The following is an 18,141-nucleotide window of genomic DNA, read 5'->3' as shown; positions in this document are numbered from 1 at the left end:
ACGACATGTGAATTCGGGATGTCCTTGTTTTACTGTTTTTAAATAAAATTTATTAGCAGTACCCGCTCTGAGTCGAATCAGACGACGTCAGAAGCAGAAGCAGCGGCCGTTATTCTGTTGTGACGTTGGTTATCCCGCGAACTAGGACTATATACAGGATAGGAAAATGATGTCACAAGTGGGCGGAGCTAGTAAACAGTGGAGCCATTTCTGGAGCCCGTCGAGCTCTTTAACATCGCACTCGTAATGCTTTTAACGTATTCACGCTTGCCCTGGGAAAATGTTTCTTGACATAATCAAGCATTAATTCGCATAGATAACAGTCAGTCGCTTTATAGTAACCATATTTTGTATTGTTATTAAAAACATACCGGGGCAACACAGCATCGCCACAATGTATTCAGTACTAAGTGGGCTCCACAAATGGCGCCTGTAATTGAGTACCGAACTGCATCACGGGATTGACTGTCCTATCCTTCTTTATATATCAAAAGTTCCTCCTGACAGTGCGAAACTGGGCCCCAATTTCAGGAGTTTAATCAATGGACAGGTGGTATTGAAAGGTAGTAAAGGCGGAGAAAAACGAAACTGGCGTGTGTTTCAGGAGACACGGAGAAAGGAGAAAATATATATTTAATCGAACACAATAATAAAGCTAGTAGGTCGTGACAAAGAGAACACAAGTAGTTAGAGAGGTCTGCTGTTTAATGTAGTCAATTAAAAAAAAAAAAAAAAAAGTATGCTGTTAAATTATAATTTCGGTTATGGAGGAGGTTTTATGCCAAAATGAAAAATAAATAAATTAATGCATAACTAAATATATAGATAAATAAATGTCAAAATAAATATACATGTATAGACATTTATTGATTTATGTATTCGTTTATTTATTTATTTATTTTTAAATTTTGGCATATAGCAGATATCTCTTTCATCCTCAAAAATCGCAGCAATCTCTAGCAGCACACATTGGGCTCCATCACCAGTCAATGCACCCACATCAGACCCTTTTAGACAGAGCCTGTTTGAAATAGGTTCCCATCTCCACTGGACTTTTTGAAAAAGGCGGAACCACTTAAGACTGACAATAATCCAACCACATGAACACTTGATTTTTGCACGGGGGTATGTTAATTAGGTACCCACTTCATTTGCATAATATTCCTCGTACTGTAGGAAGCAGGGTTTTGCAACTGTTCTCATCCTTAAAATCCCACCACAAAAGCCCTCCCAATGGTCGGAAAAGCTTTCATAGTCAATGCACGGATTCTTAATAAATTTGAATCGCAGAGAAAAAGCTACCATCATGGAATTGTATATTATTGTTTGGCTGCCAGAGTGCAGTGTCCGTGTGTGTGTGTTTCAGTCCCTCCCTTATCCTTCTGCCTACCCTGTGCTCTTTCTCCCTCTAACCCCTATTCTGAATAAATACTGGCTGTACGGTGTCCATTGTAGGACATACTCAGTCATCACCCCTCCTTGAGTTAGTTGTCACCCTCCTCAAGTCAATCCTCACCCCTCCTCGAGTCAGTCGTCACCCCTCCTCTGGGTGTTACTCCGCGTTTTCTACCATCACACTGTATCCGTCTGATTCCATCAGGACTTTACCCGAGTAAAACGTTACAATATATAGCAATACTTTCATGTCCAATTTCATAAGGCTGTTCAAGCATTTACAACAAAATATTTAAAATTTAGAATTTTTTTTTTTATTTTGTTCTGTATGGCAGCTGTACAGCAAAAAATAAATAACTCAGCACATATTTCGTTAAAACGTGACAATTAATACGTTTTAATGTTTATTACCGTAAAACATTATAAGTGAAAACCGAAACCGCAATTTATCAGGCTTGAGAACATCACGCAGACTAATGCACTACTAATATGTCATTTAGACATAACTTATAATCCTAAGTGGTAGCATCCTAGTTCAAATGGTATTTTAATAGTATTATTTGCACTTACTGTAAACTATTTAAATAATAAGATTGCATTGTAACCCTACTGCCCTAACACCTGTAAATCGCCTTGGATAAAAGCATCTAATGCAATATCTCACAAGCCCAAGTAAAAATTCACAAATCAGGAGAGACTGTCACGCATGGCAGTATTTATTTGATTTTATTTATTTATTGCATTTATATAGCGCTTTGTATACAAAAGTATCGCAAAGCACTGTACAGTACATAGCAGAAAAAAGAACAAACCACAATACATTTGTATAGCATGTCACACATACAACTGCCACAGTCAGAATAACAGTATACTAAATAACAGTATACACATAATACAAAAGCAGCAATTTTAAAGTTACATTAAAGCCCACTAAGATAAGGAAGCCATTTTATAAAAGTGCATTTTTAGTTTTGACTTGAAAACTGTAACGGTCCCAGCTTACAGTTTTCAAGTTTGGCTATATTTCTCAAATGGTAAAAAGATACTTTAGTAACTTCCTTAATATGAGTCTCAAATGAGAGATCAGGATCAAAGATGGACCCCCAAACTCTTACTTTCTAGTTTGTTTTGACGAGAGACTGCAAGGATCGAGCGCATGTAATCCCACATTTCCTTTTAGTTGGTTCTGGGAGTTGGAGATTGGCCTATAGTTATTGAGGGCTCCAAATTGTATTTCTTAAGCATAGGCTTTACCACAGCTACCTTAAGTGCTGAGGGAACTATACCGGAGGAAAGTGAACCATTTATAATTTTTAAAAATATGGGTACTAATAACACCAAGAACATCTTTTAATAGTTTTGTAGGAATAGGATCAAGAGAGCATGTAGTAGCTCTCATATGTTGAACTAGCTTTGTCAGTTCCTGCAAGTTAATCAAAGAAAAAGCCCCCATAGTAGCCTTAATAAGTGTGGTTGGTAAAATTGTGTTGGAGTCTTCGTTAATAGAAGGTGTCTGTGGAATCTCATTTCTGATGTCTAGTATTTTATTTTTAAAGAAATGTAAGAAGTCATTTGCATTTGTAAGATAAGCCAATGTTAAGGGTAGGACTATTAATAGAAGGATTAATTAATTTATCTAGGGTAGCAAAAAGAAATCTAAGATTATTTGTATTTTTTTCAATTAAATTAGAATAATATGATGATCTAGCCAATGCCAGAGCCTTCCTATATTTAACCAGGTGGCCCTTCCATTTGATGTAATGAACGTGCAGTTTAGATTCTCGCCATCTCCATTCTAGTTTACATCTCCATTCTAGTTTATTTCATTTTACTAGTTGTATTATTAAACCATGGTGAGCTTTTTTTAAAAGACACTCTCTGAGTTTTGATTGGCGCTACAGTATCTAAGATACCAGTCAAGGTGGTGTTATAGGTATTAACCAGCTGATCTACTGATAAGGACTCAGAAAGCTTAACAGCAATTGAAGAATTAATTACCCAGGATTTAAATGTACTAGTCTTGGTAGATACTGGCAGATTCACCTCAAAAAGAAAGGCAAGATGATCAGAAATAGTAAGATCTAGGGTTAAGACATTCTTAACAGCTAAACCACAAGAAATTACCAGATCTAAAGTATGGCCACGATTATGCGTAGGACCTTTGACATGAGAATATAATCTACGGAATCCAGTAGCCTAAAAAATTCCAAGGAGTTAGAATCAGAATCAATGTCAACATGACGGTTAAAATCACCCAATAAAAGAATCCTATCATATTAGATAGCAGATCTCCAAATTCAGTCAGAAATAGCAGGTTTGACTTAGGTGGTCGATAAATAATTACAATATGAACAGGTAATTGACTTTAATGTCAAGGTTAAAACTTCAAGAGATGAATAACCTTCAACAATTTCTTGTTTGATTCTAAGTTCACTACAGAAAACAGTAGCAAGTCCACCTCCCCGCCCAGCAGAGCGAGCTTTCTGGAAAAAAGAATAGTTAGGTGGAGAAGCCTCAATCAGGGAGACATTGTCATTCGGTCCAAGCCATGTTTCAGTTAAAGAGAGAATATCAATGTTGTAATTATTATTATTATTATTATTATTATTATTATTATTATTATTATTATTATTATTATTATTTATTTCTTAGCAGACACCCTTATCCAGGGCGACTTACAGTCGTAAACAAAAATACATTTCAAGAATCACAGTACAAGTAATAATACAATTAAGAACAAGATAAAAATACAATGACTTTGGTTCTAGGAAGTACAAGTATGGCAAAATACGATTCAGTAACAAAGCAGATAACAGTGTCAGTGATAGTTACATCAGGATGTAATTAAATACAAAATACTACAGATTAAATAACACTTGTGACAGATTACAGTACTCTAAAGTGCAGGATTAAATGCAGTAAAATAGGGGGCAGATAAGAGCAAGTAAAGCACATTTAAGGAAGAGTGATAAGTGTCCAGAGGGAAAAAAGAGGAGTTCTACAGGTGCTGTCTGAAGAGGTGAGTCTTGAGGAGGTGCTGGAAGGTGGTCAGGGACTGGGCAGTCCTGATATCTGTAGGAAGGTCATTCCACCACTGCGGGGCGAGGGTGGAGAAGGAGCAGGCTCTGGAGGCAGGAGAGGTGGAGAGGATAAAATCACTAATTAACAGAGCCTCATTAGACAGAGACCTGACATTAAATAAACCTAGGCGTAAATTGGTCCAATCAAGAGTGTGTGATTCAGCAGGAGTAATAGGAATTTGACAAAGGTTACTGTAGCATACACCTCTGTGTTTACTCAGCGGGTAGCGGGAATGGCAGGATATTTTAACCTGAATTTTACATGCCTCTTTAGATTCCCTCCCCTCCCCAGTTCCTCATTTAAATACCTTGCTAGGGCTTGCCCCTGACCTATTTAGGTGCAGTCCATCTTTCCCATAATATCTATTTATTTTCCAAAAGCAATTCCGGTTCCCAATTATGTGCAAAGGAATTGCCAGTATAAGGCCCAAAGTGCAGTTCTCATAAAGTGTCATGGGCAATATTGTTAATATTGGTTGTTTATTTCTTTCATGCAGGGGCGATGGAACTAGGGGTGCTGGGGGTGCAGCAGCACCCCTTGGCTTTGCATGGCTTCCACCATATACAGGGGTTACAGTTTTGTTCAATGGCTTTTAGCACCCTGTGGCAGTCTGGCTCGCAGTGGTGAGGTGGATGACGTCACGGACCAGGAAGTAACTGACACCAAAACAGTGGATGGGCGGGTGAAGCTGAGTGCAGTAGCACTCAGCGTATTTATTAACAAACAAAATAAAAGATTTAAACAAAACAACAAAACACAAAACAAAAGGGCACGAGGGCCAAACGAATCAACAAACAAACAAGTAAGTGTCGTGCTGGAGAATCCAGCACGTTTTAGCAATTGTTTTTTCAAATGTGACTCGCTCTCTCCGCTCCCCGTACTCTCCTCTGTACACCCAACCACCTCGAGTGCAGAGAGCTGCAGGTTTATATACTCTGGCCGAGGGATTAACTAGTTGTTAATTATCTTACTATCCCTCGGCCAGAGTCTGCACGCGTTTGGTAAGGATGCATGACTGTCAGCTAGTTAAATAATCAGTAGCTGATCAGCCATGCATCCTCACAGGGTTTTTAAATATAATAATAAAAGACGCGGCGCTTTTACCCGCGCCGCAAACAAAAATACAAATAATAATAAATAGGGGCGGGACACTCCGCCACACACCCCCACTTTAAAAATTGTTCAAGTGCTACTGCTTTCACGTGGGTGCAGATAGTCAATGGGGTGTGGCCACCTGATTTAAACAAGAACATTATTTTTGGCATAATGCAGTATATTATTATTTTGTTAGCTACAATCAATTCAGGTTAGCTATTACCAAGATCAATATTCCGTGGAACACAACCATCTACCTTCACAAAATACACCCAGAAGGTCACCAAAACCAGCCTGCAACACTGCAGCCTGTGAAAGCTATCAGCAACAGCGGTCTGCTCCGTTCTGAGTTACTGAGCTTCACTGCAGTGGGGAAAACTGTCAGCTGTGTGGTCTTCATGCTAAAATGTTGGTGTAGCTGATCAAGGCACTAAAGATCAATTAGCAATTCCATGCCTGTTGTAAAGTCTATCTGTAACTAGACCCTGGGGGCCAGGCTCAGCGTGACAAGTCTCCAGGGTGCCTAAAAAGTAGGGGGCGCTGAAGCACAGTGAGATTAAATATCCTCAGCCAATTTTGCTCTCTAACCCATCGATTTCTACGCCTAAATTGAACACCTTGGGAGTCAATAATACAGTACACCCTCGCTATAACGAACCTGTTGGGGTCCAAGCCTTTTGTTTTGTGACATCGAGGGGTTCGTTATAGCGAAAAGGACAATCAATGCGAATGTTAAACTGTTGGAGTAAGTTAATGAGATGAGATTGTGAATAAAAGTAGAAATGTACCTGTCATCTCATGTATGCAGTATTCTGCCTTTGCTTTATCCTATTTGTTAAAGAATTAAAACGCAGCACAAAATCCCAAGTTGAAGCTTAACTTTTATTCAAAATGAATCTCATACGAATCGTTTCAATGTGCACCAAATCTTAATCCAGCATGCAAGAATCCCAAACTGATTTTTTATTCCAAAGTAACCCGACGTGAAACGTTTGACATGAAAAGTTCATCAGATCCTCAAGTTTTTTCTTTAATCAATTTTGCTTTGCTGCATGGTTGCTGAACAAGCCAAAAAACAGAGTGCCTTTTGACAACCTATATTCACAACAGATATGCCTGCGTTACTGCTTTTTCAAACGATCTATGTTGTTTCCAGCTTTGTTGCAACATAAAATTATTTTTGTTTCAGAGGCATAGCTACACAGCACATATTATTTATTAAGACAAAAGAGTTGACTTCACTGTGGAGATGGCATCCCGTGCGTACAGACCAGTATGTTGACAGTGTGTGTTTATATTATACTATATTACAGAAGTAGTCACAGTATATGTGTAGTATATGTTGTTTAGTTGTGTAAACGGTTTATCCGTCCTGACGTTATAAATCCAGCTGAGAGCTAGCTTTATTTTGTTTGTTTTGTTTTATTAGCGGTTGTTTCCCCACCGCAGTGTAAGAAAAATAAAACCAACACCGGCTTTAAACTGTAAATCAAGATTCTGACCGGTGTGACTAAAATCCATCCGGTACTGTGCAGTATAGATTTGATTCTAAGATTTTGCTGTTAATTTACAAGGTCCTGAATGGATTAGCACCTAGTTATTTGCAGGAGTTACTGACCCCGTATCTTCCAAACCACACTCTGAGATCATAGGATGCGGGGCTGCTGGTTATTCCTAGGGTCAACAAAAGCACCTAAATTATGGAATGCTCTGCCTTTGTTTGTCAGGGAAGCTGGGGCCATTATAGTTTTCAAGTCAAGACTAAAAACTCTTCTTTTCCAGTTTTTTTTTTAAAATTTTTTACACAAACACAAGATCTAGAACAAAATAGGGAGAGATAAAAAGAAATATATACGCAATTCACAATGACACAAAAAAATAAAAAATGGGGGAAGGTACATTGTATACTATATTTCATATCAAAGAAGGGGAAGCATAATAAGCAGTTATAGCTGAGGGTAGAAGACTCTGCAACAAGAGAGCCTGGTCCATGGTACAGATCAGCTCTGGCCTACTATACTGTATATAAGGGTCCCTTGGTATGCTTAATATGTTTTTGATGCCCAATCTAAAAAGGGGCCCCACACATATTCAAATGAGGATATTTTATTTAACAAAGAGTAAGTTCTTTTTTCAAAGCTGGATAGTGGGGACATGTTAAGAGCCCAATCCTCAAAAGCAGGTGCTGAATCACTCTTCCAACGTCTCAGAAGTATATGTTTGGCTGTGGCAGTTGCCAAAATAATCCACCTTATTTGAGAATGTGTTAGCTCAATTAAATCAACCATTGACCCTAACATTATAAGCTTTGCAGAAAGAGGAAACTGCTTTTCTACAACTTCAGACATGATCTGCGAAATAAGTTGCCAGCAGTTAGCTAATATAGGACATGACCGTATGATGTGCGTAATTGACCCTACATCCCCATTACATCTCCAGCATTTATCATTTGGCAAGATATTGAGCCTACGTAACTTTTTAATCTGTGTAGTATCTTAGTTTGTATGAACCTATTCCCTACTTCTCGGTAGGCTGTATTCAGATTTACCAAACAGGAATCCCATTCTTCCTGGGAAATTTCTCCATCCAAGTCTGATTCCCATTGATGTTTCACTTTGCTTAAGGGGTCAGGGGTTTGATCTAGTAAAATACGGTAGACTTTGGGGTCCAGTCCTTTTCTACCAAGCTGTCTATTTAAAAGCTGTTCCACAGGGTTGGCTGCTGGGCATGTGAGAGGTCGCCCCAACCATTTAGAGAGAGCACTTTGCATTTGAAGGTGTCTCAAGAATTGCGATTGAGGTAGACCATACTTCTCCAATACTTGTACAAAACTTAAACATTTTGTGTGGTAATCAAAAAGATCAGTTACCTGTTTAATATCCGCCCTACTCCATTGTTCCCAGAACATTGTTTTACCACCAATCTGAATGTCCCTATTGTGCCAGATTGAGGCCTGTGGTGACTTGTGAAGTTCCCAGTGACCTGCTCCAAGTAATTTGGACCAAGCCTCTCGGGTGGCAGTAATTGCAGGGTGGTCCTGTAAATTGGGTCGCAGGGTCTTGTAGGAACAATTCAATAATTGATAATTTAATGTTTATCTGGGTTGATTAGTTCTCTTATTAATAATATTTAATTGACGTGTTACAAAGATCAAGGATTTACTATGAACACACATACACACACTAGACACAGGAAAGTTTAATCAATAGCAGTATTTAAGTACACAAATATTAAACAGAAATCAGAAAAGTCAGAAAGTAAATCTCTTAGTCTCTAAGCACAAAACACAAGTCCAAAGCTCTCACTGCACTCATGCTAACTAGCAGGAATTTGAAATATGACACCGCCTGTCTCCTCACACACAAAGCAGCCACTGCAGCAGCTCAAGCAAGCTGTGACATAGCTAGTAAATTGCTCACACACGCCCACATACAAGCACAGCCTCAACTGAAACGATACAGACAATTATTAATGGTATATAGATTAAGGATATGGCCAGTTTATTTTTAAAGAACTTCCTCATACAACAATACCAGGTAGATTTCTTGTAGTTACTTCATCAAGTTTCACTAAAAGTTATTTCACACGCAAAGGAAAATACAACTGGAATTATACTCAACAGTTCCTTGAAGCTTAGACTTTTGGTCCGCTGTTTTGGAAACTCAGTCTGTTGAAGTGTCCAGTACAAAAAGCTCTCCTCTCAGCAACAAAGTCTTCAATCCCACATTAGATCAAACTCGGCAACAAAGCTTTCAATTCTCAATAGAATTAACAACAGCTGAAACAAAGTCTTCAATCCTCGGTATAGGATCCACAACAGCGCCCGTTCGCTCTGTCCTTTTAGCTGAATATTTTTGCTATGCAGGTAGCAGGGCACAGTTTCTTTTGGATACTGTGGTTTTACGTGTACAGCAGACCCAGACTCGTTTGTCTGATAACAGTCTCTGTAAGTTTTACAGCAGTCCTCCAGCCGGGCCTCAGTCTCGTTGCTTGTGGTAGTGACTCGCTTGCAGCTTGCTTCCTCTTCTTGGGTCAGTTTTTAGGCAGAGTCCCACAGTTGCAACTTTGCTTAGCAGAGTAAAAGCACCTTGTTTAGCATTCGATGTGGAGCGCAAAATGTTTAGGTTTGGATATTTAAAGTCTTTTCACTCTGCTGAGTAGCCACTTTCATGAGATCATTTGTGTATCTTGCCTCTTTAAACTCACAGTCCTTTGATGTTTTTATGTCCTTTTCCACTGGGACATCACTAGTTTATGTCTTCCTTGTGACCAAACGATTGTTGTTGCACGTGTGAATTATCTGTACATAATTCAACTGTCCTTTCAGCCAATCCAGTTCAAATGCCATCTTCACCTCGTTCACTATGTCACATAGTTCAGTATGTCTGCAAGAAAGAGGCCCTCTTGTCAAGACACAGCAGTTCACCCTGTTTCTCAAGACACACAGTTTAATTAACTAATCCAGTTGCATTTCCAATACACATTCATGTATTATTATCATATTCAGGGATATGTCCCCTGAAACGGCCAATAATACAATTTAAAATTGGGTAAACCAAATCCCCCTCTAGCGGGGGAAGCTTGTAATCCCATGTGGGGCCTTGAAGTACCCCACAAAAAAAGATGGGCTAATGTATAAAACAAAACACGTGCTAACATCTATTTTTATAGAATTTATCTTGCCCCATAAAGAAAGATTGCTTTTTGTTTCAGTTAATAGGGGCCTAAAATGTTCCTAAACAGTATCTCTGTAGTTAGCAGTAATCAAAATACCCAAATATCGAATGCTACTAGGAGACCACCTAAAATTCAATTTAGAAAAGAATGAGGAGGGACAGTAACCAGATAGCGGGAGGACCTCAGACTTTATCCGATATCCTGAAAAGGCAGAAAATAAGTCAATAGTCTGCAACAATTTATGGATAGTCACCTCAGGCTACGATAGGAATAAAAGCATGTCATCTGCATATAGCATCAGTTTATGCTGTTAACCCCAATCTGAATGCCATGAATTTGTGGATCCTCTCTAACTTTTTGGGCAAGGGGTTCCAAAGCCAGAGTAAACAATAATTGAGATAAGGGACACCCCTGCCTCATTCCTTTCTGCAGCTGAAAGGGTTCACACAAGAGACCATTTGTGAGGACAGAGGCAGAAGGAGAGCTATATAATGTAGTGATCCATTTAATGAAGGCCTCACCAAAGCCAAAACAAGTCAAAGCAACCTGTAAGTATCTCCATTCAACGCAGTCGAATGCTTTCTCCACATCGAGTGACATAGCAATTATTGGGGAAGGTGAATCATTCACCACCCACTGCAAATTAATTAAAGATTATCTGTGATAAAACAGTGAGGAATGAAACCAGTTTGGTCCGATTGAAAAACACAGAGATGCCAACTTATGAAAGTAGAAAATTGTATCATAGTAGCGGAAATATAATAGCATATGGTAGCAGATTTTTTTTTTTTTTAAGGCCAGGGGCTGCTAGCCCTAGAAATTAAAAGGTTCTTAGGGTCTGGCAAGCCAAAGCTCTAATTTTTGCTGTTCAATCTATAATTTTGGTAATTGTAAACATATGGCATTTAGAAATTAACAACCCCAATAAAAATACTTCTACACTGTTTTTTTTTTTAAATTTGGAATTCTATTTATTCTGGATTTAAATATTAGAAATGAAGAGAAGTGCTGTCAAACCTGGACTGAAATATTATAAACTTTATAAAATATAACTATAAAAATAACAACACCTCAAGAAAGATTTAACATAGTTTTGTATTTACATTTGTACTACTCTGCAACGACCAAAACACAAAATGCAGTGGAGTATCCAATAATTCATTTGTTATTTAAAGAGTGTTAAACCTCAAAACCTATTTGTTTCTCAGAGAAGTCTGTCTGGCAGTATTCACAGCAGACGTGAGATTGAGACACTCTACTTCTTTTAATGAATGACCATTCTGTGGTAAATTCCTCTCGATATTTCTGACAAGCCAACCTCGATCTTTTTGATTGAGGAGAGTTACATTTTTAGTTTGATTTGTGATTCCTGTTTTAGTAACTGAGAAGTAAGGCTGGGATTTTGTCACGGAAATTTGTACTGACAAATCACGGAACAGTCACGGTAAATTAAATACAATATACAGTACTGACATAAACATAAAATTGGCCTGTCTATAGAAGTAGGAAAAGGGGAAAATTAATCTAAATATTTATTTATTATGGTTTTCACAACATCAGGTTCAAGTTTTAATCCTGTCGGTAAGCTTCGAGGCATATACAACTATAAACAAAAATGTTCATTTTACATAACTTTCGGTGGGTTTCTACAGGACAGCAAACAAAAACTGTAGGGTTTACATACCTTTAAAAAATAAAGTTTGAAGTTGAAAGACTGTGTGCATCTGGTGATTCTGCTGTGGTACAGTTTGCAGTTATTTTACATTCTGGTTGGTTTGTTTGTTTACATATTATTCTGATACAGCATGCTGTACGTGTTTGATGCCTTTCTGGAGCGCCAGTCATCCCAAAGTACTTTTTTTTTATGCAGAAAATGATTACAGCAAGAGTTGGGAATCTCGTTTCCATGTTTTTCCAGAACTGTTAAACGTTGCATTTCATTTTACTGACAATTTCGTAGTAAGATGAGATACTTCGCTTGTTTTGGGTCAAAGACCTGACAGACATTGAAAAATGCAGCTGCAGGTTGATAAAATCGGGCAGTAGAATTGCACCTGCATGTATGTTTAAATCAAATCAATTGACAGCGCTGAAAAAAACAGAACACGTGAACGGCTACATTGCCAAGTAAAGCAACCAAGCTAGTTCAACATCATTAGCTAAACCATGAAAGCTTTTTTTTTTTTCAAGTGTAATTTCAAGTTGTGTTGGTAAAGTTCAATGTTCTATTCTAAAATCATGGAATCCGTGTCCACCGTGACAGCCTTACTTTTTTATACATAAATTTAGTCGTTGCCAATGATTTTTTTTATATGGTGATATGGTGATTAAGTCCATTAACATTACATGTAATGGTTTTCCATGGATCAAGCTCACTGTTCCCGTCAGTCATATCCCTAGGCATACCATCGATTCCCAGTAAACCTGTAACAACTGGGAACAAAACAGCAACAAAAAACACAAACATTATGCTGAGTAAACTTCCTACTCAGGGAGTCACCTGGGCCCGTCCCACAATAGCCTGCACTAGCAAACTTGACAAAGCAGATATTATTTTACCTAATCCCTACATACAGCCCATTAGTGAATGCCAGCAGTAGCATCGTTAAAAAAAAAAAATCCTTGCGCTGCCTTGCTAATAAAACGCGAGCTGCATAATCAAGCTGTTTAGGCTTGATTCCCTGCAGCTCATTCCCATTATTTACATTCACAAATAATAAATATATTTAAAAAAAATAAGAATAATTCTAGTCCCTATTCCCATGTGCCACTGCCTACAGTACATCAAAGTGGTGAAAGCAACAGTCTGTTCATTTTTATATCACCCAAAAGAAAGGAGAAAAAGAAGAGAAAAAAATGCATCTAACCGCATAACCTTATCCAGCCATATATAACCAGGCTGACAGTGTTCACTTTAAATAACATCAGTGTTATCAAGGGGGGATATTTTAGGGTGTCAGCCTGGTAGTTTTACTTATCTAAAATTCTTCAGCTAATCTCGGATCGTTCTGGGGTTGATCATGTCACTAATAATCACGTTTAGTTCTGAGTCTCTTCCTTCAGTATTTTCCATTTAAGAAAATCTTCCAGAGTGATGAACACCATTGAGTTGTACCACCAAAACTGCCAGGTAGTGTGGACTGAATTTAATCCCTTTGCTTGATGCTTGATTCGTGCCATGCCAAAGACCGCATCTCCCTTTCTCTGCGTAGAATCTCCTCCTTTGTCTGGAACCGTAACAGCATTACGGTATTATCGCTCTCGGTTGCTGGCCCTCCCTTGGCCTGGGTGCCAATGCTCTGTGAGCCCTCTCAATTTCTAATGACCCCTCAAAAGAATGTTTAAGCATTTTGGGGATCTCAATTTGCAGGAATTCAATCATATTGTTCTCTTGCATGCCTTCGGAAACACCCAAAATCCCCAGATTGTTACGCCGGCCTCTGTTATCCAAGTCCTCCACCCGCTCTCTCAGTGCCTCCAGCTATTTCAGCGTGGTCTGTAAGGCCTCAGTAAATTAGTCTGTTCGTTCCTCCGCCGTCTGTTAGAATGGTTACTGTAGATTCACCGACCAATTTTTTAGTAGCGGTTGTATCACAGGCGATGTTCTGCATAAACACTGACCATTGACCGCATCTCTTTAGCAAGAAAGTTCAGGGGCAGCTCCGGCTCGGTTTCAGGGCCCCCAGTATCTTCGGCTAAAGTCGTAGATATGGAGTTTGGCTTATCCGAACGCCCCCTGCGAACTTTCTGAGACATTGCTTCTTGTAAGTTATGTGTGTCTTAGATTTAGGTATCTAGAGGACAGTTTTAGGATTTTAAATACATAACTAGTGCCACGACTTGTGGAGCAGTGCAACTGCGCTGCCATTACAGTCGGGCAACCACGTGACCGTCCTAAAAACGCACTTTTACAAAATGGTTTTCTTATCTTAGTGGGCTTTAATGTAACTTTAAAATTGCTGCTTTTGTATTATTATGTGTATACTGTTACTTAAATCTGTTATTTAAATGGTCTGACTTTGGCAGTTGTGTGTGCGGCATGCTATACAAATTTATTGTGGTTTGTTCTTTTTTTTCTGTTATGTACAGTGCTTAGCGATACTTTTGTATAAAAAACACTATATAAATGCAATAAATAAATAATATCAAATTAAGTTGTCTGTTAGATTATTATATAAGGGTATTTATAGCATTTTTTAATAACACTTCAAAATAGACAAGGACCTGCGCCCACAGAGGCTAATGCTTTGTGTGCTTGAATACACCCACACACACTTCAACTGTTCAATAAGCTGCACATGGATGATCACTCATCTCCTCCCCCCTTCGCCTACAGTCTTGGTAAATTAGTCTTTAATGCACTGAGATGGTAGTTGTCTGTTTCCTTTCATACTCCTTACCCATGACGTGTCTCTTTTCATTAACTTGACATCTCTGGTAATCAGATGCATTTCAAGACACATAAGATACATTGAGAAACAGGGGTAGATGTAAGTATAGGTGCAGTGCAAATAATTGCAGATGCAAAATTCAAATTGCATTGCGGCCAGGCAATTATTTTGCACTGTGCCCTATGTAAGCTTAAGAGCAATGCAAATGACTCAACATGCACAAATAATGATCCGCAATTATAATAATAAACACCCGAAACACCCGATGACCTCAGGTTACATCACTGATGATTTGTCCAAGTGCATCATAAGATGTGTATTTTCAATTGTTGAGCTGGACCAATCAGTGACGACCAGGAACAGACTGGTTGACTCCTAAGAATAGAGTGGTGACGGCTGGAGAGACAGCAGACAGCACGGAAAGACGGCAACCGGGGCAGTAAGGGTTGGCAGCCCGACCTGCATTTTCCGTGAGGAAGAAACCCACACCAAGCTACAGATCAAACTACGGAGATATACCCCCAGGGGTGCCTGAGAGGGGGGGAGGATGAGCACCCCAGTCGGACGGACCAAAGGATACTGACACTTTGCAATGGAATAACGACTACGAGTATGGAATGTGTTTGTGGTAAGGTCTGCAAGAACCCACATGGCCTGAAGATCCACCAGGCCAGGATGAAATGCGTGCAGGTGGTGCATGCGACACAGCGCACAGGAATCATTCCTGGTGAGACACAGGAGGAGCCAGGCCCGGAGTCACCCCACAGTGCCCGGAACCTCCAAGTGAAGCAAGCTCCAACCTCACGCAGAGCATCGGAACAGCGGCGGGTCAAGTGGCCTCTAGCCAACAAGGAGAAAGAGTGGTTCCAGTTCGATGAAGATGCTGACACAGTCCTTGAAGTAACAGCCGAAGGTGAAGCAGACAGACGTCTCCAGACAATGACGACAATCACTGTTAGCCTGGCTGCAGAGAGGTTTGGCACGGAGGAGAAGAAAACAGCAAAGGCCCCATACAACATGAGCAAGAGAGGGGCAAAGATCCACCAGATAAGGCAGGAGTTGAGGACCGTGAGACGACAGTTTAAGGAGGCGAGTGAGGAAGAGAGAGGAGCCCTGTTAGAGCTACGCAACATCAGCAGGAAGAAGCTCATAACCTTGCGGAGAGCTGAGTGGCATAGAAGGCGCAGGAAAGAGAGGGCCAGGAAGCGGGCTGCCTTTTTAGCAAATCCATTTGGATTCACCAAACAGCTGCTAGGGCCGAAGCGAAGTGGCCACCTTACCTGCTCCAAAGATGAGATCGACAACTATCTTCACAGCACTTATAGCGACACGGCCAGAGAGCAAGAGCTGGAGCACTGCAAGGCCTTGATAGTTCCACCAGTACCAACCACAGAGTTCGACGAGAAGGAGCCCAGTTGGAAGGATGTACAGGATGTTGTCAAGAGGGCAAGAGCAAGCTCAGCCCCTGGACCGAGTGGTGTGCCCTACAAGGTCTACAAACGCTGCCCGAAGCTACTACATCGGCTCTGGAGAATCTTGAAGGTGATCTGGAGGAGGGGTAAAGTCGCTCAACAGTAGAGATGTGCAGAAGGTGTATGGATTCTGAAGGAGGAGAACTCGAAGGACATCGACCAGTTCAGAACCATCTCGCTGCTCAGTGTTGAAGGAAAGATATTCTTCAGCGTTGTGGCCAGGTGTCTGACAGACTACCTCCTGAAGAATTTCTACATTGACACATCAGTCCAGAAAGGAGGGATCCCGAAGGTGCCAGGGTGCCTGGAGCACACAGGTGTGGTCACGCAGCTAATTAGGGAAGCCCGGGAGAACAGAGGAGTCCTTGTTGTGCTGTGGTTGGACCTCACAAACGCCTATGGCTCCATACCCCACAAACTGGTTGAAGTGGCTTTGGATCAGCACCATGTCCCAGGTAAGATCAGGGATCTCATACTGGACTACTACAACAGTTTCAGGTTGAGAGTCACCTTAGGGTCCATAACATCAGAATGGCACATGCTTGAGAAGGGAATCATCACTGGCTGCACCATTTCAGTGATCCTGTTCACCCTTGCCATGAACATGCTGGTGAAGTCAGCTGAGGTGGAATGCAGAGGCCCGTTGACCAAGTCTGGTGTGCGACAGCCTCCTATCAGAGCCTTCATGGACGACCTGACCGTGACAACAACATCTGTCCCAGGAAGTAGGTGGATTCTGAAGGGTTTGGAAAAGCTTGTCACCTGGGCATGGATGAGCTTCAAGCCAGCGAAGTCCAGATCCCTGGTGCTGAAGAGGGGGAAGACGGTGGACAAGTTCCGCTTCACCATCGGAGACGCACAGATTCCATCCATCACAGAGAAACCGGTAAAGAGTCTGGGCAAGATGTTTGACAGCAGCCTGAGGGATACAGCATCAATCCAGACGACCAACCAGGAGCTGGAAGGGTGGTTGGCTGCAGTGGACAAGTCAGGTCTACCTGGTAAGTTCAAGGCCTGGATATACCAACATGGTGTCCTCCCACGGATCCTCTGGCCCCTCCTCGTTTACGAGGTCCCGATTTCCATAGTCGAGGGATTCGAGAGAAGGGTCAGTAGCTACCTTCGCAAGTGGCTGGGATTACCGCGAAGCCTGAGAAGCATCGCCCTGTACGGTCAGAAGAACAAGCTAAAGCTACCCATCAGCAGCCTGAATGAGGAATTCATGGTGACCCATACAAGGGAGGTGCTGCAATACAGGGAGTCAAGCGACCCAAAAGTCTCCCAAGCCAGTATAGAGGTGAGGACAGGGAGAAAGTGGAGGGCTCAGGATGCAGTGGAGCAGGCTGAGTCACGGCTACGGCACAGCGTGCTGGTGGGTACGGTGACTCCCGGAAGAGCTGGCCTTGGTAGCATTATAACACCACGCTACGACAAGGCCCAAGGGAAAGACAGACGGAAGGTAGTGCAGGAGGAGGTGCGAGCATCAGTCGAGGAGGAGCGAGCCAGCAGGATGGTTGGAATGCGGCAACAAGGAACCTGGACAAGATGGGAGCAAGCGGTGGAGCGAAAGGTCACATGGTCTGAGCTTTGGAAAGCCGAGCCCCATCGCATCAAGTTCATGATCCAGGCAGTCTACGATGTTTTACCAAGCCCATCCAACCTGTTTTGATGGGGCAAGGTCGATTCACGGAAGGCCATTAAGACCGCCACAGAGGCAGCTGAAACAGCCTCTAAGTCGGGGCTTTATCAACCCCGGCTGGGTCACCTGGGCGAGGGTGTATGATGTTGAAAGACCCGAAACACCCGATGACCTCAGGTTACATCACTGATGATGTGTCCAAGTGCATCATAAGATGTGTATTTTCAACAGGGTCTCAATGAGAGCATCAGTCTATTTAGCGGCCACACTTGCAGTCTAGAGATGACAGAGTTATGAGTACAGAGAGCAGTAGTGCAGCACAAAAATACAAACCAAAAAAATATATATATCAGAGGAAGGGCAGCAAAGTCCTCTTGGCATACGGAAAAGA

The 18,141-nt window shown here is 41.0% G+C and overlaps 1 pseudogene; it reads left to right on the top strand.

The window, feature by feature from the left end:
• The first annotated feature begins 15,251 nt into the window (after window positions 1-15,251).
• LOC117433318 (uncharacterized) lies at window positions 15,252-17,894 on the top strand (annotated as a pseudogene).
• The last annotated feature ends 247 nt before the right edge of the window (window positions 17,895-18,141 follow it).

Source organism: Acipenser ruthenus, chromosome 33, assembly GCF_902713425.1.
Source record: "Acipenser ruthenus chromosome 33, fAciRut3.2 maternal haplotype, whole genome shotgun sequence".
In the NCBI taxonomy this organism is placed as follows: Eukaryota; Metazoa; Chordata; class Actinopteri; order Acipenseriformes; family Acipenseridae; genus Acipenser; species Acipenser ruthenus.
The sequence above is the reverse complement of the archived record's forward strand: the minus strand, read 5'-3'. Positions and strand labels throughout refer to the sequence as shown.